This window comes from Rattus norvegicus, chromosome 9 (genome assembly GCF_036323735.1).
Source record: "Rattus norvegicus strain BN/NHsdMcwi chromosome 9, GRCr8, whole genome shotgun sequence".
In the NCBI taxonomy this organism is placed as follows: domain Eukaryota; kingdom Metazoa; phylum Chordata; class Mammalia; order Rodentia; family Muridae; genus Rattus; species Rattus norvegicus.
The window spans coordinates 115519293-115528633 of record NC_086027.1 but is presented as its reverse complement, the minus strand read 5'-3'; the positions used below and the strand labels follow the sequence as shown (position 1 = coordinate 115528633).

At 43.2% G+C, this 9341-nt stretch overlaps 1 pseudogene; it reads left to right on the top strand.

Moving 5' to 3' along the window:
* Positions 1 to 7852: 7852 nt before the first annotated feature.
* Positions 7853 to 8202, top strand: Rps26-ps4 (ribosomal protein S26, pseudogene 4; annotated as a pseudogene).
* Positions 8203 to 9341: the final 1139 nt, after the last annotated feature.

Genomic DNA, 9341 nt, shown 5'->3' with positions numbered 1-9341 from the left:
GAAAACGCCTTACAGCTGGGTCTCATGGAGACATTTCCTCAAGGGAGGCTCCTTTCTCTGTGATAACTCCAGCTTGTGTCAAGTAGACACACAGAACCAGCCAGCACACCAGATTACAAACAGAGGTATCTGAACATTGTGATGGTCACCGTGCCATGGGGATGCCCAACTGTTCCCATCCCAGGACTGGATTGAAGAAAGCAAGGACTCTTGCAGCAAGGGGACATGTGCTTTGTCTCTCACTCACCCCTCAGCAAGGTTCCTCTGAATCTTTTCACCTGCTGAAATCTCACTTGGAAATTCAAGGACATCTCAGCTCAAGTGTTTTGAAGATTACCCAATTAATGCTTCCAGCCGGATGCTTCGAATTTTGACGTTTGTTTTTGGATAACTCCGCCTTTATCATTTTTTCCTACTATTTCGTGTGAGAACAACATATATGCAATGTTGATATTTTAATACCCGATAACACTTCCTATTAGAATAATTTGTACCTACTATGGAATCTTCTAAAAGAACATTTTTGTTAATTTTTAAAATTTACCTAGTATTGTTTTATATGTATTTACATTTCAGTTATTTTTAAAAGCAAGTACTCTGCCCTTGAAGATATAAATTACACCTGATCCCCCCCATCTGATCCCCCCCATCTGATCCCCCCCATCTGATCCCCCCCATCTGATCCCCCCCATCTGATCCCCCCCCCATCATATGAAATCATCACAGTATTGTGACCCACTTCATGTCAACAGCAGAGTGCTGGACTTCCCAGCCTCCGGCACCATGAACTTTCATCGTCACCCCCTTAAAGAAAAGTATAAGTCACTGAATAGTGTTTACTGTCTTGATCAATTCTATTCTAATTCGCTCTTTTAAGCTGAGAGCAATTTCCCCCCCACATTTCTGTTCTTTATCTTTTCCCTATTTTCCTTTATGTTCAACAAATAGTATCTATTTGTATGAAAATGCCCTTAGGTAACCATGTACACAGTGATTTTATTTTAAAATGATACATTGTCAAAGCCAAGAATTTGAAGAGGAAGGGGAATCTTTTAATGAGTTTAGACACAATTTGCATGTTTCATTGCAAATGTTCTGCTTAGGATGCTGGCTTGTTTTATATTATGTTGTTGATTTTCTTTAATGAGTTTCTTTGAATTATTATTAACCTCTCAGGTTTTCACACTGTTCTAGTTAAAACTTAAATTCCAGGCTACCTTCTGTTGAGGTGACTCCCATGCGTGTAAGCAGAAAAGTGTAGTCCTGCTTCATATTTGGGATTTGTGATCAGATCTAAGTTTGTTTTGTAATCTCTCAGAATTTTTCTAAGGTAACTTTTCATTTTGGCTGCCATTTTTCTTGGCCTTCTCAGCTGGGGGCTGGTTGATATCTCTTCATTTCCTTGATCAGTCCTTAATGCCTTTCACTTTTGCACATACTTATCTTTGTTGTTTGCTTGTCATAGAAATTTCCAAATTAATAATATCCTCTTCAACCCAGAAATAAACCCACACTCCTATGGACACTTGATTTTTGATAAAGAAGCCAAAACCATAAAATGGAAAAAAGAAAGCATCTTCAACAAATGGTGCTGGTCTAACTGGATGTCTATACATATAAGAATGCAAATAGATCCATATTTATTACCCTCCACAAACCTCAAGTCCAAGTGGATCAAGGATGTCAACATAAAACCAGATACACTGAATCTCATAGAAGAGACAGTGGGAAATACCCTTGAATGCATTGGTAGAGAAGACAATCTTTTGGACAAAGCACCAATGGCTCAGACTCTCAGATCAACAATTGATAAATGGGACCTCATGAATTGGCAAAGCCCCTGTAAGGCACTGTCAATAAGACAAAACAGCAGCCTGCAGATTTGGAAAGGATCTTCACCAACCCTACATATGACAGAGGGCTAATATCTAAAATTTACAAAAGAAGAAAAACTCAAGAAGTTAAACACCAACAACCCAAATAACACAATCAAGAAATGGGGCACAGAGCCAAACAGAGAATTCTCAACAAAGGATTCAAGAGTCTCGAATGGCTGAGAAGCACTTAAAGAAGTGTTCAAAGTCCTCAGTCATCATGGAAATGCAAATCGAAACAACTATGAGATTACATTTTGTTTGCTCCAGTAGGAATGACTAAGATCAAAAATTCAAGGACGGCTCACGCTGGCAAGGATGTGCAGCAGGGGAACATTTCTCCATTGCTGGTGGGAGTGCAAACTTCTACAATCACTTTGGAAATCAGTTTGACAGTTTCTCAGGAAACTGGAAATTGTTCTACCCAGCTATATCTCTCCTGGGCATATCCCCAAAAGATGCCGCATCATCTCTCAAAGAGACACTGGCTCAACTATGTTTGTGGCAGCTTTATTCCTAATAGCCAGAAACTGGAAACAACCTAGATGCCCCTCAACTGAAAAATGGATAAAGAAAATGTAGTATATCTACACAGTGGGATACTATTCAGCTACGAGAAACAAAGATATCATGAATATTGCAGGCAAATGAATGGGTCTTGGGAATATCATCCTGAATGAGGTAACCCAGACCCCAAAAGACATGCATAGTATGTATTCATTTATAAGTGGATATTAGCCATAAATTACAGGATACCCATGCTACACTCCATGGACCCAAGGAGGCTGGTCAGGAAGGAGGGCACGAGCAAGGATGCTTGAGTCTCACTTGGAAAGGGGAATGGAATAGTTAAGATGGAGGAAAGGAACTTGGTGGAAGAGGGATTGGGAGGGGAGTTCCGGGAGCTTTGTGATTGGGTGTGGGAAGGGACAGGGGGAATGGCCTGATGGCCATGGGAATGAATGGAGATCTGCAACTGATGGGATGTGGGGAGTAAAGGGTATCTCCAGGATGAGACAGAGACCTGGGATAGGGGAGGTACCCAAGAATCAATGGGGTTGTCCTTAGCTGTGGCTCACAGCATTGGTGAATTGGAGCCTAGGGAGGCTATCTCCTGCAGCTAGGCAGAAACCCTAGTGGAGGGATAGGGACACCAAACCACCCATAATACGTTCAACCCAAAACTTATCCTTACTATAAGAAATTCAGGGAAAGGGGATGAAGCAGAGACTGAGGATGGGCCAAGCAATAACCAACTCAACTTGAGACCCAGCCCATGGCAAGCGCTGATCCCTGACACTACTAATGATACTCTGTTATGCTTGCAGACAGGAATTTAGCCTGGCTGTCCTCTGAGAGGCTCTACCAACCAACTGACTCAGACAGTTGCAGACACCCACAACCAAACAGTAGATGGAACTTAGGGACTCTTGTGGAAGGATAGGAGGAAGGATTGCAGCCCCTAAGAGGATAGGAACTCCACAGGAAGACAAACAGAATCAACTAACCTGAACTCTTGGGGCTCTCAGACACTGAACCACCAACAAAATCATACATGGGCTGGACCTAGGCCTCACTGCACATAAATAACAGATGTGCAGCTTGGTCTTCATGTGGGTTCCCAGCAACTGGAGCAGGGGCTATCCCAAAAGCTGTTGCCTGCATATGGGATGTATTCTTCTACCTGGGCTGTCTCGTGTGGCCTCAGTGGGAGAAGACATGCCTAGCCTCTCAGAGACTTGAAGTACCAGTGTGGGAGAGACACCCAGGAGGACTCCCACCTGCTCAGAGGAGAAGAAGAGGGAGATGGGGGAAGGATTGTAGGACAGGGTGACTGGGAGGGGGGCAGTGAACAGGATGTAAAGTGAAAGAATAAAAAATTAACTAATTAAAAAATAATATCCTCTTCACCTCTATCAAACTTAATTCACCAGACTCTTGGATGTGCAAGTGAATGTGTATGTTTTTCTATACATGTTAACATTTTTATTCAAACCTTTATTTAATGAGGATCTGCTTTATCTATAGCGTTCAGATCCACCTCCTCACTGTCCCTTAGATGGACTAGGCCCTCTTTCCTTGTCTCACCATTTATTTCATAGGAACAACAGTAAGTAAAATCATTTTGTTCCTTTGCTTAAAATTCCCCAGCTGGTTTCCATATCATTTACAAATAAAGATAAAAACCAAAAATAAAACGAACAGAATCAGTCCTTAGTGCTCTACAAAGTTTTACCTCATCCGGGCCCCCAATAACACTGCCATTGCCTATTCTGTATGTCATAGGCCGTGCTCAGCCCCAAACCCTGTGCCACCCTGGGCCAATCCGTGTGTTCCTCTTATACTTTGGACTTTATTCTCTAGTTCTGTATGAGTTGTTCCGGGCCCTCTGTTGTGGATTTGGTCTAATGTTTATTTGGTCTAATGTATTACGTTAATTGGGTCCCCCAAATTGCATGAGAATTGCATGTAAGATAGTGAGGGTCCCTGCCTTCAGTTGGGTTTGATTGGTAAATAAAGTTGACCGAGGTCAGTGGTTGGGCAGGGAGACAGAAGCGGGATTTTAGGATTCCCCAGCAAAGGGGCTGAGAGGCAAAGAGGAGGAGGAGCCATCATTCCCCAATTAAATGTTGTCCTTATAAGAGTTGCCTTGGTCTTGGTGTCTGTTCACAGCAGTAAAACCCTAACTAAGGCAGTATACTTTATTTCCTTTATGAATATTTTCTTTTCTTTCCTGAGCAATAAGGATCAAAGTCTGGGATGGATGGATGGATGGATGGATGGATGGATGGATGGATGGATGGATGGGAGGGTGGGTAGGTAGGTAAGTAGGTAGATAGGTAGGTAGGTAGGTAGATAGGTAGGTAGATGAATGATAGGACAGACAGATGATAGACAGTTGATGAGAGATAGACAGATGGATGGCAGATTAGACAGAGAGACATATAGACAGATGGACAGTCAGAGAAGGGGAACAATGCAAAGAAGAGAAGTATTTGTTCCCTGAGTGTCTTTTCTGAGGCACATGCTGGCAGCTGTGGCCTTGGCGTGGGGTGAGCAAAATCTTCTGTTATGAAACAGGTGGCAGCATTTTAATTTGGACTAATTGAGTGTCTTTTCCATGATTGCCTTATCTTTTCATCCTGAACATGAAAAAGACAAGAGGTGACACCTGAAAAGAAGCATGACGAGGTTATAAAAGGAAAATATGGCACCACTTTATGGTCATTTCCTTTCTGTCTCCTTCTGATTATCATGTCGTTGGTTCAGAGTCTTTGAAAGTGGGATTAACCGTGTCCTCTGAACTCTGGGATATCGTCCAGATGAGCTATTTAATTAACCTGCAATCTTTCATGGAATGACATAAATTGAAACTGAGCTGGCCAGTTCAAAGAGATTTTTGGTATCAAGAGTTTTGGCTCTGCAATTATTCTCAGTTGACAAGTTAACATCCCAGCTAGTGAAACCTGCAAATTAGTTATGCGAATTTTTATAACTTCCAAAAATAACTAGGGAAATATGGCCCAAAAAGAAAGTCTAAATTTTGACAAGCAATATTCAGAGTAATTCTGTCCCTCTTTTGGTGCCTCAAGGTCAGAGCTGTGTGACCTCACCCTGGGAGCACAGCAGACAGCTGTAGCACAAAGTAAAGCAAGCATCATGGAGGACCCACTTTATTGCCAGTAAAATGTTTTTTCTCAAATCACTATAGATGCAAATGAGGGGTACATTTGGAATTAAAATGAAACCACTTTGGAATAAGATCAAATATATAGACACCAGAATTCCGTTATTGCTTTAAGTGATGGCCTGGGTGCAGCATTCCGCTGAGGAGCCACCGTACTGTAGAAGCGATCTCCACCCTTCTCTCCTTCATCTGTATGAATTCTTGTTAATTCTTCCCGTGCATGAACATATTACTGCCTAATGAGGACATTACCATGTTTTCTTCTTTTTTACCCACAGGCTGTTAAAATCAACTGAGCTCTCAGTTATTGAGTTAAGAAAAAACACTCTAATTGGCAAGCACCCATCTCTGCAGGCAGCTTAAGAACCGACAGCCCAATAGCTACATTTTTTTAAGAGAAAGTTACCCAAAGAATCTAAAGGTGCTAATTATGCAGTCATATAATTTACATATATTTATGTCTCATTAACATACAAGTCTTCAGTCTTTGAAAAAAATTGATCTAGGGAACATGGGTGAGGGTAATAACTGGAATATTTGAGGATCCCCTGACCCCTGTGACCCAGCCAAGCATACCTTTTAAAAAAATGTTTAGTGTACTTTAGTTTGTTCTAATGGAATCTGTCTCAAATAAATGTGTTATTAGATACCTTGCACAGATTTGTGGAGTCATTCTTGAGTGGTAAGAATTGTCAGTCAAGGGATCTGCACTTTCTTGGGATGCAGCCATGGAGGTGGTCAGGGAAGTCTTTACAAAACACAAAGGCTCTCATAGCACTTAATACTCCTGAAATGTAGGTGTCCTCGTTCTAGGGAAACTCTGGGCCCGGTGTTCTTTCAAGGCACCCAGACTTGTTCCAATGAGGACTCAGGGCGGAATTGAAATGGACTGCCTACAGACAATATATGGCAAGTCATCTTATCATGCAGAGACACCAGGTAGTGATTGTAACTATAAACACATTTCAACATAGGCAACATATCCAGCATTTTTTTTAAATTAAGGAGCCCTTTGAAAACAAACCAGTTATATCAGAACCGAAGCCAAAGCTTCTAATCTTCCAAGAGGAGATGGTCCTGCCTGCTGTCTGAGTGATGCGGAAGAAGGACCACATTGGAAAGATCTGTTACTTATTTTATATGTCGAACGTTTTACCCACGGGTGCCTGCTCAGTGCCTGCAGAACTCCAGCAGAGGGCGTCGGATGCCCTGGAACGGGACTCGCAGCTGTTGGTGAGCCACCAGGTGTACTGGAAACGGAACTCTGGTCCTCTGCAAGAGCAGCAACTGCTCTTAGCCACCGAGGACCTCTCCAGCTCAGGCTGCACTTTAAAAAGTAGATTTTACATATCTACTGTGCAAAACCAACGCAAACTTCCCCGTTCTCTTGTGGGATAGGTGCGCTGCCATCTTTGTGGACAACGGGGAAGCCAGTCCAGCTTTTCAGAACCTACTCCGGGAGCCCTGGACTGTGGAGCCCTCTCCCTCCACAGCCTTTCACGCTCCGCCTTGAGCTGGATCTGCAGTGGTGTAAGGTCTGTGTGATGGCCGCCCTCAGTCGCGATCACAGTGCCAACTTTCAGTAGTGATGTCTCTTCTATTTCCTAATGAATTTTTTTTCTTTTTCTTTTTTTCGGAGCTGGGGACCAAACCCAGGGCCTTGCGCTTGCTAGGCAAGCGCTCTACCACTGAGCTAAATCCCCAACCCCTAATGAATTCTCTCAAGTTCAGGGTTTCTCCTGGCTTAGTACTAAGATATCCGAGTACAACGCCAGTCATCTGTAGCTCTGAACACCAGATTCTGTCTGCTTTCAGTTGGGTTATGGTAAACACTGGCATGCAGGAAAGAAATGGTGGTAAGGGTTTACATGTGAACTCTCATGAAACATTTGTGTTCAAATTGATACAACCTTGTTCCTCTATTGACCTCTATTGTTCCTCTATTGTATGTGTGTTTTCCAAAGCTGCTCATGGGATCTAACTAACGGGTAGAGTGAATTGACCTTAAACTTAAAAATACAAATACATGTGCCAGAGAGATGGCACGGTAGTTAAGGGCCCTTGATCCTCTTGTTGAGGATGAGTTCAGTCCCCAGAATCCACAGGAGGCCTCACAGGTGCCTGCTACTCCAGGTCCAAGGATCCGCGTGCATGTGTGTGTATACACACACACACACACACACACACACACACACACACGTGCTACATGCACAGACAAGCAGGTGCACACGCCTAAGAATCATGTAAAATTACAAATACAAATAAATCGCAAAGGAGCCTTGGCTCCAAGATGTCCAAAAAGGGAAGAAACAACAGTTGTGCCAAAAAGGGCACGGCCATGTGCGGCCAGTTTGCTGCTGCACAAACTGCGCCCGGTGCGTGCCCAAGGATAAGGCCATTGAGAAGTGCGTCACTCGGAACATTGTTGAAGCCGCTGCAGTCAGGGACATATCTGAAGCAAGTGTCTCTGACGCTATCGGGCTTCCCAAGCCCTATGTCAAGCTGCACTACTGTATGAGCTGTGCCATTCATAGCAAGGTCGTCAGGAATCGATTTCCTGAAGCTCCAGAAGGGCGGACACCCCCACCACGATTCAGACCTGCTGGTGCTGCACCACGACCTTCACCAAAGCTCACATAAAGAGGTGGGTTTGTGAAGGCGGAAGGAAAAGTAACTTGAAAAAATAAAATGGAAGTTACACTTTATGTGGCAAGTAAATAAATGAATCACGGAGTTAATCTAAGCACCTCCTAATAGGATTCCCTCGCTAACCCCTTCTGTAGAAGGAAGTGTGTGCCCTTCTCGTTCAGGAAACACAAACGGAGGAGGGGAACCCATGATCAGCATATACTGTAGGAAAAATATTTTCATTTTTAAAAGAAGAAAGCTATCCAAAATGCTAGATCATGCATGCAATCTTGGCTATGCAGGGGAAACATTTAGTGTTTGGACAACGGCTTGGGATTAAACAGGGTTCTGTCATTCTTTAAACCATGACCCAGCAAGGGACATGGTAGGCACGACTGTCATCCCTGGGTCTGGTAGGCAGGGTCAGGAGGGTAGGGAGTTCAAGGCCAGCTGTGGTTACACAGCAAGACTCTGTCTTAAAAGGAACGAAGAAAGAAAAGGAACATGCTATCTCCCAGAGACTATAATTCTAACGCATTAATTTCTTATACTTTTTAGGTATAGAAGATCAAAGCCAGGCCTTCACCATCCTAGGCAATCACTCGATACTGAGAACAATATTCTTCTAATGGTCCGTGGTTTGACCTTAACGATATTCCTGGAAATGTTACCTTTAGTGTCAGGGGAGAAAGCAAATTAGCTCCGTCCTCCCATCTGACCATGGAGCTGGAGTGGCTAACAGTGTCCGCAGTGGTTTGGCAGAACCTGACAGCTTTTCTACAGGATCACTTGGGGGACACGTTTTGCATGGGAAAATGGATAAATTATGAATATAAATTGGAAATTTTATACTGTGCAGAATTAACCCTACGAGTGGAAGCTACATTTCCATTTGAATGTGCACTCGTACTTTTTAAGAGATACAAAATTATCGAGTCGATATGAAAGGAACATAGAGCCCATCTTAGCTCATTTTCACCACTTAGGAGACACTGATGCACCAGGGGCCTTCTGGGTTCCAGAGAGCAGCGATCTAATCAACTGCAGCTTTTTCTGCAGCATTTTCTGGCATGTGTCCCAGGTCTCATTATAAATCCCTACACAGGAGACAGAAGACAGAGAGTAAAGGTGGATTCTGACTGTGTGAGCTT